Source organism: Colletes latitarsis, unplaced genomic scaffold, assembly GCF_051014445.1.
Source record: "Colletes latitarsis isolate SP2378_abdomen unplaced genomic scaffold, iyColLati1 scaffold0007, whole genome shotgun sequence".
NCBI classification, from domain to species: Eukaryota; Metazoa; Arthropoda; class Insecta; order Hymenoptera; family Colletidae; genus Colletes; species Colletes latitarsis.
The window spans coordinates 17,542,987-17,559,875 of NW_027488367.1; positions in this window are offsets into that span (position 1 = coordinate 17,542,987).

Sequence of the window (16,889 nt, forward strand, 5' to 3'; positions counted from 1 at the left end):
CTGCAGCACGGCCCCCGATTGGAGAGGAGTGTCCCGCGCCCGGAAACCCTTTAATGGTCATGATGACCGAAGTTGTCAAAAGGGTTTCCGAGATGGCGGGACACATATCGGCTGTCGAGAGCCGTTTCGACGCCCGTTTTGAGGCGGTGTGGCGGGCAGTGTCCCGTCCACCATTGGGGAAACCCCCGGTGCCACTGCCTCCATCTGCGAGGACGGCCTCGTTACCGCCGAGCTCCTCAAAAGGCTCTAAGCCGCCGGCGGCAGACGCTTTTAAGGTGAAAGGGAAAGGGGCCGCTGTGGCGAAACCTGGAGGCACGCCTGTCCCCGCAAAAGCGCCAGCGGTACCCCCGAAGACATCTTCGGGGAAGAAAGGAGTTGGCATGGCCCAAGGTGGCAGGCCAACGGCTGGAGGGGCGAAGGCTGCGCCACTCCCCGCACCACCACAATCCAAGGCGGGTAGCGGCAGGTCCGCTCCGCCAGCCCACAGTAACGGGGCGGAGGCCGTCTCTGCCCCAGCCAACGACGGGCAGGGTACGTGGGCTGATGTGGTGAGGCGGGGGAAGTGTAAGGGATGCGGAAAGGGTGCGGCACCTGCCGCATCCTCCAACAAGGGCGGGAAATTCGTCGCAACGGGTCGGCCAGCCGCCAATTCTGCGGCTGGCACAAAGAAGAAGTGTGGTACCCAGACGGCGGCGGTTAAGTTACCGAGGCTGCCAAAGAACGCAGCAGTCTCGGTGACCGCCGCTGCTGGGAGGGAAGGAGAATTGGGTCCCCTCCTGAATAGAGTGATGCCCGGGATCTGTCATGATCTCGGGATCACCGGGATGCGCCCCACCAGGGCGGTCACCGGGGCGCTATTGTTAGCGATCCCCGGTGAGAAAGGCAAGGAAAAGGCGACCGCCCTAAGGGCGCGTCTTGAGGGGGCTCTTCAAGTGGAGGGCGTTCGGGTGGCTTGCCCCCAGAAACAGGCCGAGTTACGGGTGTCCGGCCTGTCGGAGGCAGCCACCCAGCAAGCGGTCAGGGAGGCCCTTGCCACCACCGGGGGTTGCGGCGCTGCGGAGGTCAACGTGGGTGACCTCCGCCGGGACAGCTCAGGCATGTATACTGTCTGGGCCCGCTGTCCCTTACGCGCCGCAACTAAACTCGCGAAGTCCGGCCGATTGATGGTCGGCTTCCTCGAGGCCCGGCTGGCGGTGCTCGCCGCGAGGCCGCTGCAGTGCCACCGCTGCCTGGAGTTCGGACATGTCCGGCAGCGGTGCACCAGCACCGTCGATCGCAGCGGCCTCTGCTACCGCTGCGGAGGGGCCTCCCACACTGCACGGGAGTGTACGGCCGCCCCAAAATGCCCCCTTTGTGTGGGCTTGGGGCGGCCAGCGGATCACCGCATGGGTGGGGCGGCGTGCCGTCCCCCCAAACGGAAGGGGAAGAAGGGGAAGGGTGCGGTTGTGCCTCCATCCACGGTGCCGGCTGGTGTTGAGCCGGCACCGCTGTCCGTTGCGATGGATGTTCAGGGGGCGGCTTGTTCCCAGCCGTCCCCTGCTGTGGTGTCGGGGGTTACTCCCGCCCCAGCACCTGTCGCGGCGGCAGTGAAGGTGGTGGGGTGTGCACCCGCACCCCCACCGATGACGGAGATGATGGAGGTGGATGTGGCGCCTAACGACTCAGCGCCCTCCACCTCCACAAATTCGGAAGTTGTGTTTTCGGGTGGGGGAACTGCAGTACCCCCACCGCAAGCGGCAAATCAGTCGCCGTGCGGGTCAGAGCCCCTTAGTAGGGGGGTGATGGCCTCGTACGGCGGCAAAGACCCGGGGTGCGCTACGCCGCCCCAAAACGTGGGACGCGGAGGCCTGGAGGAGGCCGCGGGTGAGACCCAATAATGTCTCAACGCCTCCTCCAGGTCAATTTGAACCACTGCCGGGGGGCCCAGGATCTTATGCTTCAAACCCTCCGGCAGTGGAACATTGGGATGGCCGTGATCGCCGAGCCCTACCGTGTCCCCAAACACCCAGCTTGGGTAGGGGACCTTAACGGTGTCTCGGCGATCACTTGGCAGTACGGGCGCGGCACGCTGCCGTGCTCTGTCGTGGGGAGGGGCCACGGTTTTGTGGCGGTGAAGTGGGGGGAACTGGTGGTTGCCGGGTGTTACGCGTCGCCCGCTATGGGCCTCAGCGAATTTGAGGCGTACCTCGACGAGGTGGGGAGATGCATCTCCCCACATCTCGCCAGTGGGGTACTCGTCCTGGGTGATTTCAACGCCCACGCTGCAGCGTGGAGCTGCCCCAGGACGACCGTGAAGGGCGACGCGATGCTCGAATGGGCGGCGGGTCACGGCCTCGTAGTTTTGAATGATGGGGCTGTGAGCACGTGCGTGCACGCGCGGGGCGAGTCGATCGTCGACATATCGTTGGCGAGCCCCGCCATAGCGCGCCGTGTGTCCGACTGGAGGGTCGCGGAGGAGGTGGCCACGTTAAGCGACCACCTCTACATTACGCTTTCCGTATCCGCGACCCCCGGCTTAAATGGACCCCGCCAACCGGGCAGGGATGCACACCCGGCGCCACGCTGGTCCGCCAAGAGGCTGGACCCGGACGCCCTTGCGATGGCAGCCTCCGTTGTGGCATGGCAGGAGATGCCACGTCGGACCCTCGGCAATCCATTTGCCGGGGCGCGTTGGTTCCGGGAGACTATGACGTCGTTGTGTGACGCAGTCATGCCCCGGGCAACCGCCCCGAGCCGTGGGGGGTCCCTGTACTGGTGGTCGGGCGAGATCGAGGATTTACGCACTCGGTGCGTTGTCGCCCGACGCCGGTACACCCGCGCCAGGAGACGGCGCGGGGCGACGGAGGCAGAGGTGGTGGGGTTGCGCGGGGAATTTTCCCTGGCGCGAAGAACCCTCCGCCGGGCCATCGCGACCGCGAAAGCCCAGGCATGGACGGAGCTCCTCAGCTCTCTGGATGCAAATCCATGGGGGCGCCCCTATCATATGGTCGCAGGCAAGATGCGATCATGGGCGCCCCCGGTCACAGAGAGCCTCGAACCCCAGCTGCTCGGGGAAACTATGCGCGTCCTCTTCCCCGTTGGGGGAGAGGCGTTCCTGCATCCCCCCGAGCCACAGCCGGATCACCCGCCTTGGTGGTCCGACGAACTGGGGGTCTCCGAGGAGGAGCTAGCTAGGGCCGTCCGGAGAATGGCTGCCAAGAAGACGGCGCCAGGACCGGACGGCATACCTGGCAGGGCCTGGGCAGTAGCGGTGGGCGTTCTGGGGGCCGGGCTGATAAGCGTCTTTGACGCGTGCCTGCGGACCGGTCAGTTCCCCCCCATATGGAAGGTGGCGAGGTTGGTCCTCCTCCACAAGCCGGGGAAGCCAGCGGATTCTCCATCCGCGTTCCGTCCAATTTGTCTCTTGGACGAGGCTGGAAAGCTCCTCGAGCGGGTCATTGTATCCCGTCTCGAGGGGCACCTGTCCCGCGTCGGCCCCGATCTGGCCGACCGACAGTTCGGCTTTCGCCGGGGCCGCTCCACAGTCGACGCCATAGCGACAATGCGGACCCTGGCGGAATCGGCAATCTCCCGGGGAGGTGTGGCGTTGGCAGTCTCGTTGGACATAGCCAACGCCTTCAACACCGTCTCCTGGGGGGCGATAGGTCGGGCACTCCAGTACCACCGGGTGCCCGCCTATCTATGCCGACTGATCGGGGATTATCTGCGGGGCAGAGTAGTCCAATATCCGGGTCGGAACGGGATGGAGCAGAGAGCGGTGCACCGCGGGGTTCCACAGGGGTCGGTTCTCGGGCCGCTCCTGTGGAACTTGGCCTATGATGCGGTGCTGCGGGCAGAACTCCCCGTCGGCGTGTCGTTGGTTTGTTACGCCGACGACACCCTGGTTATAGCCGGCGGGGATACGTGGAGGAGGGCAGTGGACCTCGCGGAGGAAGGCACGGCACGAGTTGTCGCCGAGGTAGAGCGTCTGGGGTTGCGCGTGGCACCCCAGAAGACCGAGGCCATCTGGCTGTGTAACGTCAGTGGTCGCGGGGTGCCGCGCCAGGCGTCTCTACGGGTGGGCGGAGCCCAAGTCGCGGTGGGCCGCCGGATGAAGTATCTGGGTCTCACCCTCGACAGCTACTGGCGGTTCGGGCATCATTTGGAAGGGTTGGGTCCCCGTATTGAAAGGGCAGCGGCCGCGTTAGGCCGCATAATGCCCAATCTCGGGGGGCCCAACATGGCGGCACGGCGGCTGTATTTGGGAGTCGTCAGGTCCATGGCGCTTTATGGCGCGCCAATATGGGCCGGCGGTCTGATGGCAAATCGGCGGGGTGCGTTCGTACTCTGCCGCTTGCAGAGGTTGGTCGCCATCAGAGTCGTGCGGGGTTATCGCACGATCTCCTACACAGCCGCCACCTTGCTGGCGGGTTCCGCACCGTTTCACCTGCTGGCGAAAATGGACGCAGAGGTCTATCAAGGCCTCTGCGACCTTCGCCAGCGGGGCGTCGACCCGCACGGCGAGGAGGCCGCCAGGGCCCGAAGCCAGGCGCGGCGACGCGTCTATAGTCGGTGGCTGGCCTGGTTATCGAAGCCAGACCAGCGGGATGATCGCGTCGCCGCGGCGGTTCGCCCAGTGTTTTATGCCTGGGCGGGCCGGAGCTGGGGTACGCCCACCTACCGCCTGACACAGGTACTGACCGGACACGGTTGCTTCGGTCGGTACCTGCATCGGATAGGGCGGGAGGCGACGGCTGCGTGCCGTCACTGCAGGGGACGGGAGGACACCGCGCAGCACACGCTGCAGTATTGCCCGGCGTGGGCAGTTCAGCGCGGTGTCCTCGTTAGAGCGATAGGAGCGGACCTCTCGCTGCCGGCCGTCATTCGTGCGATGGTCGGCAGTGAGGAGGCATGGGCGGCCATGGCCTTGTTTTGTGAAGAGGTCATGGCCGCCAAGGAAGACGCCGAAAGGGCGCGTGAGGAGGTGGGGGGCAGGCGGCGACGCCGACCGTAAGACCCTCCACCGCTCCCCGTGGCAGGGGGAGCGCGAAGGGGTCGGTGATGGTGTTTGTGGTGCGAGGTGAGGGATTTTATTCCCTCATTCCCCCACGCACCCAGCCCATCACCGCACCGGGGGCCCGTGGCAGGGGCCCCGTCCAGCGGGGGCGGCAGTGTTAGCCGGCCCCGCAGCCGTGGTCGCGATCCGGTGGGGGCCCGGTCGCGGCTAGTAGCAACGGCACGAGTGGGGGCGACGTTGCGTGTGACCGCGCCGCGTCGCCGGGGGGCAATCAATTATGTTTGCCCCCCATTGGGGGAGGAAGATCACATCTCCTCCCCCGGGAAAGGCCCGTAGTAGGGCGTAGCGCCAACGGGGAGAGTCACGGTAGTATCGCTAGTTTGGTTCCCGTGACCCTCCCCAGATAAAGGGCGCAGGCGGTCACCGTGAAAAAAAAAAAGGTCTGGGATTTGACCTCACCAGACTCATACTTTCGCACACTTCACATACTCCTTGAACATATCCTGGGTTATTTTCTGGTTTGGATCACATAGTAATGTGGTACCACACTGAAACAGTCGATTAAACCAGGTTTCGATCAATGTTTTAGAGGATAACGCATGTTAGGTCTAGGTTAGGCCTGGGATTTTCACTCATCAGACTCATACTATCGCATTCTTCACATACTTGTTGAACGGATCCTGGGTTTTTTCTGGTTTGGATCACGTAGTAATGTGGGACCACACTGAAACAGTCGATTAAACCTGGTTTCGATCAATATTTTAGAGGATAACGCAAGTTAGGTCTGGGATAGGTCTGGGATTTGACCTCATCAGACTCATACTTTCGCACACTTCACATACTCCTTGAACATATCCTGGGTTATTATCTGGTTTGGATCACATAGTAATGTGGTACCACACTGAAACAATCGATTAAACCAGGTTTCGATCAATATTTTAGAGGATAACGCATGTTAGCTCTAGGTTAGGCCTGGGATTTTCACTCATCAGGCTCATACTATTGCATTCTTCACATACTTGTTGAACGGATCCTGGGTTTTTTCTAGTTTGGATCACGTAGTAACGTGGTACCACACTGAAACATTCAATTAAACCTGGTCTGGATAAATATTTTAGAGGTTAACGCATTTTAGGTCTGGGTTAGGTCTAAGATTTGCCCTCATCAGGCACACAGTTTAGCGTTTTTCACATACTTGTTGAACAGATCCTGGGTTTTTTCTGGTTTGGATCACGAAGTAGTGTGGTACCACACTGAAACATTCAATTAAACCTGGTCTTGATAAATATTTTAGAGGATAACGCAAGTTAGGTCTGGGATAGGTCTAGGATTTGCCCTCATCAGGCTCTTACTTTCGCATATTTCTCATACTTCATGGCTAGATCCTGGGCTATTTCTGGATTGGATCACGTAGTAAAGTGGTACCACACTGAAACATTCAATGAAACCTGGTCTGGATAAATATTTTAGAGGTTAACGCATCTTAGGTCTGGGTTAGGTCTAAGATATGCCCTCATCAGGCTCACAGTTTAGCGTTTTTCACATACTTGTTGAACAGATACTGGGTTTTTTCTGGTTTGGATCACGAAGTAGTGTGGTACCACACTGAAACAGTCCATTAAACCTGGTTTCGCTCAATATTTTAGAGGATAACGCATGTTAGGTCTAGGTTAGGTCTGGGATTTGCTCTCATCAGGCTCATTCTTTCGCATATTTCTCATACTTGATGGCTAGATCCTGGGCTTTTGCTGGATTGCATCACGTAGTAATGTAGTCCCACACTGAAACAGTCAATGAAACCTGGTTTCCATCAATATTGTAGAGGACAACGCAAGTTAGGTCTAGGTAAGGCCTGAGATTTTCACTGATCAGACTCATACTTTCGCATTCTTCACATACTTGTTGAACGGATCCTGGGTTTTTTCTAGTTTGGATCACGTAGTAATGTGGTACCACACTGAAACATTCAATTAAACCTGGTCTTGATAAATATTTTAGAGGATAACGCAAGATAGGTCTGGGATAGGTCTAGGATTTGCCCTCATCAGGCCCTTACTTTCGCATATTTCTCATACTTCATGGCTAGATCCTGGGCTATTTCTGGATTGGATCACGTAGTAAAGTGGTACCACACTGAAACATTCAATGAAACCTGGTCTGGATAAATATTTTCGAGGTTAACGCATCTTAGGTCTGGGTTAGGTCTAAGATATGCCCTCATCAGGCTCACAGTTTAGCGTTTTTCACATACTTGTTGAACAGATCCTGGGTTTTTTCTGGTTTGGATCACATAGTAATGTGGTACCACACTGAAACAGTCGATTAAACCAGGTTTCGATCAATATTTTTGAGGATAACGCATGTTAGGTCTAGGTCAGGCCTGGGATTTTCACTCATCAGACTCATACTTTCGCATTCTTCACATACTTGTTGAACGGATCCTGGGTTTTTTCTGGTTTGGATCACGTAGTAATGTGGGACCACACTGAAACAGTCAATTAAACCTGGTTTCGATCAATATTTTAGAGAATAATTCATGTTAGGTCTAGGTTAGGTCTGGGATTTGCCCTCATCAGGCTCATTCTTTCGCATATTTCTCAAACTTGATGGCTAGATACTGGGCTTTTTCTGGATTGCATCACGTAGTAATGTGGTACCACACTGAAACATTCAATTAAACCTGGTCTTGATAAATATTTTAGAGGCTAACGCAAGATAGGTCTGGGATAGGTCTAGGATTTGCCCTCATCAGGCCCTTACTTTCGCATATTTCTCATACTTCATGGCTAGATCCTGGGCTATTTCTGGATTGGATCACGTAGTAAAGTGGTACCACACTGAAACATTCAACGAAACCTGGTCTGGATAAATATTTTCGAGGTTAACGCATCTTAGGTCTGGGTTAGGTCTAAGATATGCCCTCATCAGGCTCACAGTTTAGCGTTTTTCACATACTTGTTGAACAGATCCTGGGTTTTTTCTGGTTTGGATCACATAGTAATGTGGTACCACACTGAAACAGTCGATTAAACCAGGTTTCGATCAATATTTTTGAGGATAACGCATGTTAGGTCTAGGTCAGGCCTGGGATTTTCACTCATCAGACTCATACTTTCGCATTCTTCACATACTTGTTGAACGGATCCTGGGTTTTTTCTGGTTTGGATCACGTAGTAATGTGGGACCACACTGAAACAGTCAATTAAGCCTGGTTTCGATCAATATTTTAGAGAATAATTCATGTTAGGTCTAGGTTAGGTCTGGGATTTGCCCTCATCAGGCTCATTCTTTCGCATATTTCTCAAACTTGATGGCTAGATACTGGGCTTTTTCTGGATTGCATCACGTAGTAATGTGGTACCACACTGAAACATTCAATTAAACCTGGTCTTGATAAATATTTTAGAGGCTAACGCATGTTAGGTCTGGGTTAGGTCTAGGAATTGCCCTCATCAGGCTCATACTTTCGCATATTTCTCATACTTCATGGCTAGATCCTGGGCTTTTTCTGGATTGCATCACGTAGTAATGAAGTACAACACTGAAACAGTCAATTAAACCTGGTTTCCATCAATATCTTAGAGGACAACGCATGTTAAGTCTAGGTTAGGTCTGGGATTTTCACTCATCAGACTCATACTTTCGCAGTCTTCACATACCTGTCGAACTGATCCTGGGTTTTTTCTGGATTGGATCACGTAGTAATGTGGTACCGCACTGAAACAGTCGATTAAACCTGGTTTGGATCAATATTTTAGAGGATAACGCATGTTAGGTCTAGGTTAGGCCTGGGATTTGACCTCATCAGACTCATACTTTCGCATTCTTCACATACTTGTTGGACGGATCCTGGGTTATTTTCTGGTTTGTATCACATAGTAATGTGGTACCACACTGAAACAGTCGATTAAACCAGGTTTTGATCAATATTTTATAGGATAACGCATGTTAGGTCTAGGTTAGGCCTGGGATTTTCACTCATCAGACACATACTTTCGCGTTTTTCACATACTTGTTGAACAGATCCTGGGTTCGTTCTGGTTTGGATCACGTAGAAGTGTGGTACCACGCTGAAACAGTCCGTTAAACCTGGTTTGGATCAATATTTCAGAGGATAACGCATGTTAGGTCTAGGTTAGGCCTGGGATTTGACCTCATCAGACTCATACTTTCGCATTCTTCACATACTTGTTGGACGGATCCTGGGTTATTTTCTGGTTTGTATCACATAGTAATGTGGTACCACACTGAAACAGTCGATTAAACCAGGTTTTGATCAATATTTTATAGGATAACGCATGTTAGGTCTAGGTTAGGCCTGGGATTTTCACTCATCAGACACATACTTTCGCGTTTTTCACATACTTGTTGAACAGATCCTGGGTTCGTTCTGGTTTGGATCACGTAGAAGTGTGGTACCACGCTGAAACAGTCCGTTAAACCTGGTTTGGATCAATATTTTAGAGGATAACGCATGCTAGGTCTAGGTTAGGTCTGGGATTTTCACTCATCAGACTCATACTATCGCATTCTTCACATACTTGTTGAACGGATCGTGGGTTTTTTCTGGTTTGGATCACGTAGTAATGTGGTACCACACTGAAACAGTCAATTAAACTAGGTTTCGATCAATATTTTAGAGGATAACGCATGTTAGGTCTGGGATAGGTCTGGGATTTGACCTCATCAGACTCATACTTTCGCACACTTCACATACTCCTTGAACAGATCCTGGGTTATTTTCTGGTTTGGATCACATAGTAATGTGGTACCACACTGAAACAGTCGATTGAACCAGGTTTCGATCAATATTTTTGAGGATAACGCATGTTAGGTCTAGGTTAGGCCTGGGATTTGACCTCATCAGACTCATACTTTCGCATTCTTCACATACTTGTTGAACGGATCCTGGGTTTTTTCTGGTTTGGATCACGTAGTAATGTGGGACCACACTGAAACAGTCAATTAAACCTGGTTTCGATCAATATTTTAGAGAATAATTCATGTTAGGTCTAGGTTAGGCCTGGGATTTGCTCTCATCAGGCTCATTCTTTCGCATATTTCTCATACTTGATGGCTAGCTCCTGGGCTTTTTCTGGATTGCATCACGTAGTAATGAAGTACAACACTGAGACAGTCAATTAAACCTGGTTTCCATCAATATCTTAGAGGACAACGCAAGTTAGGTCTGGGATATGTCTAGGATTTGTCCTCATCAGGCTCATACTTTCGCGTTTTTCACACACTTGTTGAACAGATCCTGGGTTTTTTCTGGTTTGGATCACGTAGTAGTGTGGTACCACGCTGAAACAGTCCATTAAACCAGGTTTGGATCAATATTTTAGAGGATAACGCATGTTAGGTCTAGGTTAGGACTGGGGTTTTCACCCATCAGACTCATACTTTCGCATTCTTCACATACTTGTTGAACGGATCCTGGGTTTTTTCTGGTTTGGATCACGTAGTAATGTGGTACCACACTGAAACAGTCGATTAAACCTGGTTTCGAACAATATTTTAGAGGATAACGCAAGTTAGGTCTGGGATAGGTCTGGGATTTGACCTCATCAGACTCATACTTTCGCACACTTCACATACTCCTTGAACAGATCCTGGGTTATTTTCTGGTTTGGATCACATAGTAATGTGGTACCACACTGAAACAGTCGATTAAACCAGGTTTCGATCAATATTTTAGAGGATAACGCATGTTAGGTCTAGGTTAGGACTAGGGTTTTCACCCATCAGACTCATACTTTCGCATTCTTCACATACTTGTTGAACGGATCCTGGGTTTTTTCTGGTTTGGATCACGTAGTAATGTGGTACCACACTGAAACAGTCGATTAAACCTGGTTTCGAACAATATTTCAGAGGATAACGCAAGTTAGGTCTGGGAGAGGTCTGGGATTTGATCTCATCAGACTCATACTTTCGCACACTTCACATACTCCTTGAACAGATCCTGGGTTATTTTCTGGTTTGGATCACATAGTAATGTGGTACCACACTGAAACAGTCGATTAAACCAGGTTTCGATCAATATTTTAGAGGATAACGCATGTTAGGTCTAGATTAGGCCTGGGATTTTCACTCATCAGACTCATACCTTTGCATTCTTCACATACTTGTTGAACGAATCCTGGGTTTTTTCAAGTTTGGATCACGTAGTAACGTGGTACCACACTGAAACATTCAATTAAACCTGGTCTAGATAAATATTTTAGAGGTTAACGCATCTTAGGTCTGGGTTAGGTCTAAGATTTGCCCTCATCCGGCACACAGTTTAGCGTTTTTCTCATACTTGTTGAACAGATCCTGGGTTTTTTCTGGTTTGGATCACGAAGTAGTGTGGTACCACACTGAAACATTCAATTAAACCTGGTTTTGATAAATATTTTAGAGGATAACGCAAGTTAGGTCTGGGATAGGTCTAGGATTTGCCCTCATCAGGCTCTTACTTTCGCATATTTCTCATACTTCATGGCTAGATCCTGGGCTATTTCTGGATTGGATCACGTAGTAAAGTGGTACCACACTGAAACATTCAATGAAACCTGGTCTGGATAAATATTTTAGAGGTTAACGCATCTTAGGTCTGGGTTAGGTCTAAGATATGCCCTCATCAGGCTCACAGTTTAGCGTTTTTCACATACTTGTTGAACAGATCCTGGGTTTTTTCTGGTTTGGATCACGAAGTAGTGTGGCACCACACTGAAACAGTCCATTAAACCTGGTTTCGCTCAATACTTTAGAGGATAACGCATATTAGGTCTAGGTCAGGTCTGGGATTTGCTCTCATCAGGCTCATTCTTTCGCATATTTCTCATACTTGATGGCTAGATCCTGGGCTTTTTCTGGATTGCATCACGTAGTAACGAAGTACAACACTGAAACAGTCAATTAAACCTGGTTTCCATCAATATCTTAGAGGACAACGCAAGTTAGGTCTGGGATATGTCTGGGATTTGCCCTCATTAGGCTCATACTTTCGCGTTTTTCACATACTTGTTGAGCAGATCCTAGGTTTTTTCTGGTTTGAATCACGTAGTAGTGTGGTACCACGCTGAAACAGTCCATTAAACCTGGTTTGGATCAATATTTTAGAGGATAACGCATGTTAGGTCTAGGTTAGGCCTGGGATTTTCACTCATCAGACTCATACTTTCGCATTCTTCACATACTTGTTGAACGGATCCTGGGTTTTTTCTGGTTTGGATCACGTAGTAATGTGGGACCACACTGAAACAGTCAATTAAACCTGGTTTCGATCAATATTTTAGAGAATAATTCATGTTAGGTCTAGGTCAGGTCTGGGATTTGCTCTCATCAGGCTCATTCTTTCGCGTTTTTCACACACTTGTTGAACAGATCCTGGGTTTTTTCTGGTTTGGATCACGTAGTAGTGTGGTACCACGCTGAAACAGTCCATTAAACCTGGTTTGGATCAATATTTTAGAGGATTACGCATGTTTGGTCTAGGTTAGGTCTGGGATTTTCACTCATCAGACTCATACTATCGCATTCTTCACATACTTGTTGAACGGATCCTGGGTTTCTTCTGGTTTGGATCACGTAGTAATGTAGGACCACACTGAAACAGTCAAGTAAACCTGTTTTCGATCAATATTTTAGAGAATAATTCATGTTAGGTCTAGGATAGGTCTGGGATTTGCTCTCATCAGGCTCATTCTTTCGCATATTTCTCATACATGTTGAACAGATCCTGGGTTTTTTCGGGTTTGGATCACGTAGTAATGAAGTACAACACTGAAGCAGTCAATTAAACCTGGTTTCCATCAATATCTTAGAGGACAACGCAAGTTAGGTCTGGGATAGGTCTGGGATTTGCCCTCATCAGGCTCATACTTTCGCATATTTCTCATCCTTCATGTCTAGATCCTGGGCTATTTCTGGATTGGATCACGTAGTAATGTGGTACCACACTGAAACAGTCAATTAAACCTGGTTTTGATCAATATTTTAGAGAATAATTCATGTTAGGTCTAGGTTAGGTCAGGGATTTGCTCTCATCAGGCTCATTCTTTCGCATATTTCTCATACTTGATGGCTAGATCCTGGGCTTTTTCTGGATTGCATCACGTAGTAATGAAGTACAACACTGAAACAGTCAATTAAACCTGGTTTCGATCAATATTTTAGAGAATAATTCATGTTAGGTCTAGGTTAGGTCTGGGATTTGCTCTCATCAGGCTCATTCTTTCGCATATTTCTCATACTTGATGGCTAGATCCTGGGCTTTTTCTGGATTGCATCACGTAGTAATGAAGTACAACACTGAAACAGTCAATTAAACCAGGTTTCCATCAATATTTTAGAGGACAACGCATGTTAGGTCTAGGTTAGGCCTGGGATTTGCCCTCACCAGGGTCATACTGTCGCAGTTTTAACATACTTGTTGAACGGATCCTGGGTTTTTTCTGGTTTGGTGCACGTAGTAATGTGGTACCACACTGAAACATTCAATTAAACCTGGTCTTGATAAATATTTTAGAGGATAACGCATGTTAGGTCTGGGTTAGGTCTAGGATTTGCCCTCATCAGGCTCATACTTTCGCATATTTCTCATACTTCATGGCTAGATCCTGGGCTGTTTCTGGATTGGATCACGTAGTAATGTGGTACCACGCTGAAACAGTCAATTAAACCTGGTTTCGATCAATATTTTAGAGGATAACGCAAGTTAGGTCTGGGATAGGTCTGGGATTTGCCCTCATCAGGCTCATACTTTCGCATATTTCTCATACTTCATGGCTAGATCCTGGGTTATTTCTGGATTGGATCACGTAGTAATGTGGGACCACACTGAAACAGTCAAGTAAACCTGGTTTCGATCAATATTTTAGAGAATAATTCATGTTAGGTCTAGGTTAGGTCTGGGATTTGCTCTCATCAGGCTCATTCTTTCGCATATTTCTCATACATGTTGAACAGATCCTGGGTTTTTTCTGGTTTGGATCACGTAGTAATGTGGGACCACACTGAAACAATCAATTAAACCTGATCTTGATAAATATTTTAGAGGATAACGCATGTTAGGTCTGGGTTAGGTCTAGGATTTGCCCTCATCAGGCCAATACTTTCGCGTTTTTCACATACTTGTTGAACAGATCCTGGGTTTTTTCTGGTTTGGATCACGTAGTAGTGTGGTACCACGCTGAAACAGTCCATTAAACCTGGTTTGGATCAATATTTTAGAGGATAACGCATGTTAGGTCTAGGTTAGGCCTGGGATTTTCACTCATCAGACTCATACTTTCGCATTCTTCACATACTTGATGGCTAGATCCTGGAATTTTTCTGGTTTGGATCACGTAGTAATGTGGTGCCACACTGAAACAGTCGATTAAACCTGGTTTCGATCAATATTTTAGAGGATAACGCAAGTTAAGTCTGGGAATGGTCTGGGATTTGACCTCATCAGACTCATACTTTCGCACACTTCACATACTCGTTGAACAGATACAGGGTTATTTTCTGGTTTGGATCACATAGTAATGTGGTACCACACTGAAACAGTCGATTGAACCAGGTTTCGATCAATATTTTTGAGGATAACGCATGTTAGGTCTAGGTTAGGCCTGGGATTTGACCTCATCAGACTCATACTTTCGCATTCTTCACATACTTGTTGAACGGATCCTGGGTTTTTTCTGGTTTGGATCACGTAGTAATGTGGGACCACACTGAAACAGTCAATTAAACCTGGTTTCGATCAATATTTTAGAGAATAATTCATGTTAGGTCTAGGTTAGGCCTGGGATTTGCTCTCATCAGGCTCATTCTTTCGCATATTTCTCATACTTGATGGCTAGCTCCTGGGCTTTTTCTGGATTGCATCACGTAGTAATGAAGTACAACACTGAGACAGTCAATTAAACCTGGTTTCCATCAATATCTTAGAGGACAACGCAAGTTAGGTCTGGGATATGTCTAGGATTTGTCCTCATCAGGCTCATACTTTCGCGTTTTTCACACACTTGTTGAACAGATCCTGGGTTTTTTCTGGTTTGGATCACGTAGTAGTGTGGTACCACGCTGAAACAGTCCATTAAACCAGGTTTGGATCAATATTTTAGAGGATAACGCATGTTAGGTCTAGGTTAGGTCTGGGATTTTCACTCATCAGACTCATACTATCGCATTCTTCACATACTTGTTGAACGGATCCTGGGTTTTTTCTGGTTTGGATCACGTAGTAATGTGGTACCACACTGAAACAGTCGATTAAACCTGGTTTCGAACAATATTTTAGAGGATAACGCAAGTTAGGTCTGGGATAGGTCTGGGATTTGACCTCATCAGACTCATACTTTCGCACACTTCACATACTCCTTGAACAGATCCTGGGTTATTTTCTGGTTTGGATCACATAGTAATGTGGTACCACACTGAAACAGTCGATTAAACCAGGTTTCGATCAATATTTTAGAGGATAACGCATGTTAGGTCTAGGTTAGGTCTGGGGTTTTCACCCATCAGACTCATACTTTCGCATTCTTCACATACTTGTTGAACGGATCCTGGGTTTTTTCTGGTTTGGATCACGTAGTAATGTGGTACCACACTGAAACAGTCGATTAAACCTGGTTTCGAACAATATTTTAGAGGATAACGCAAGTTTGGTCTGGGATAGGTCTGGGATTTGACCTCATCAGACTCATACTTTCGCACACTTCACATACTCCTTGAACAGATGCTGGGTTATTTTCTGGTTTGGATCACATAGTAATGTGGTACCACACTGAAACAGTCGATTAAACCAGGTTTCGATCAATATTTTAGAGGATAACGCATGTTAGGTCTAGGTTAGGACTAGGGTTTTCACCCATCAGACTCATACTTTCGCATTCTTCACATACTTCATGGCTAGATCCTGGGCTATTTCTGGATTGGATCACGTAGTAAAGTGGTACCACACTGAAACATTCAATGAAACCTGGTCTGGATAAATATTTTAGAGGTTAACGCATCTTAGGTCTGGGTTAGGTCTAAGATATGCCCTCATCAGGCTCACAGTTTAGCGTTTTTCACATACTTGTTGAACAGATCCTGGGTTTTTTCTGGTTTGGATCACGAAGTAGTGTGGCACCACACTGAAACAGTCCATTAAACCTGGTTTCGCTCAATACTTTAGAGGATAACGCATATTAGGTCTAGGTCAGGTCTGGGATTTGCTCTCATCAGGCTCATTCTTTCGCATATTTCTCATACTTGATGGCTAGATCCTGGGCTTTTTCTGGATTGCATCACGTAGTAACGAAGTACAACACTGAAACAGTCAATTAAACCTGGTTTCCATCAATATCTTAGAGGACAACGCAAGTTAGGTCTGGGATATGTCTGGGATTTGCCCTCATTAGGCTCATACTTTCGCGTTTTTCACATACTTGTTGAGCAGATCCTAGGTTTTTTCTGGTTTGAATCACGTAGTAGTGTGGTACCACGCTGAAACAGTCCATTAAACCTGGTTTGGATCAATATTTTAGAGGATAACGCATGTTAGGTCTAGGTTAGGCCTGGGATTTTCACTCATCAGACTCATACTTTCGCATTCTTCACATACTTGTTGAACGGATCCTGGGTTTTTTCTGGTTTGGATCACGTAGTAATGTGGGACCACACTGAAACAGTCAATTAAACCTGGTTTCGAACAATATTTTAGAGAATAATTCATGTTAGGTCTAGGTTAGGTCAGGGATTTGCTCTCATCAGGCTCATTCTTTCGCATATTTCTCATACTTGATGGCTAGATCCTGGGCTTTTTCTGGATTGCATCACGTAGTAATGTGGTACCACACTGAAACTTTCAATTAAACCAGGTCTTGATAAATATTTTAGAGGCTAACGCATGTTAGGTCTGGGTTAGGTC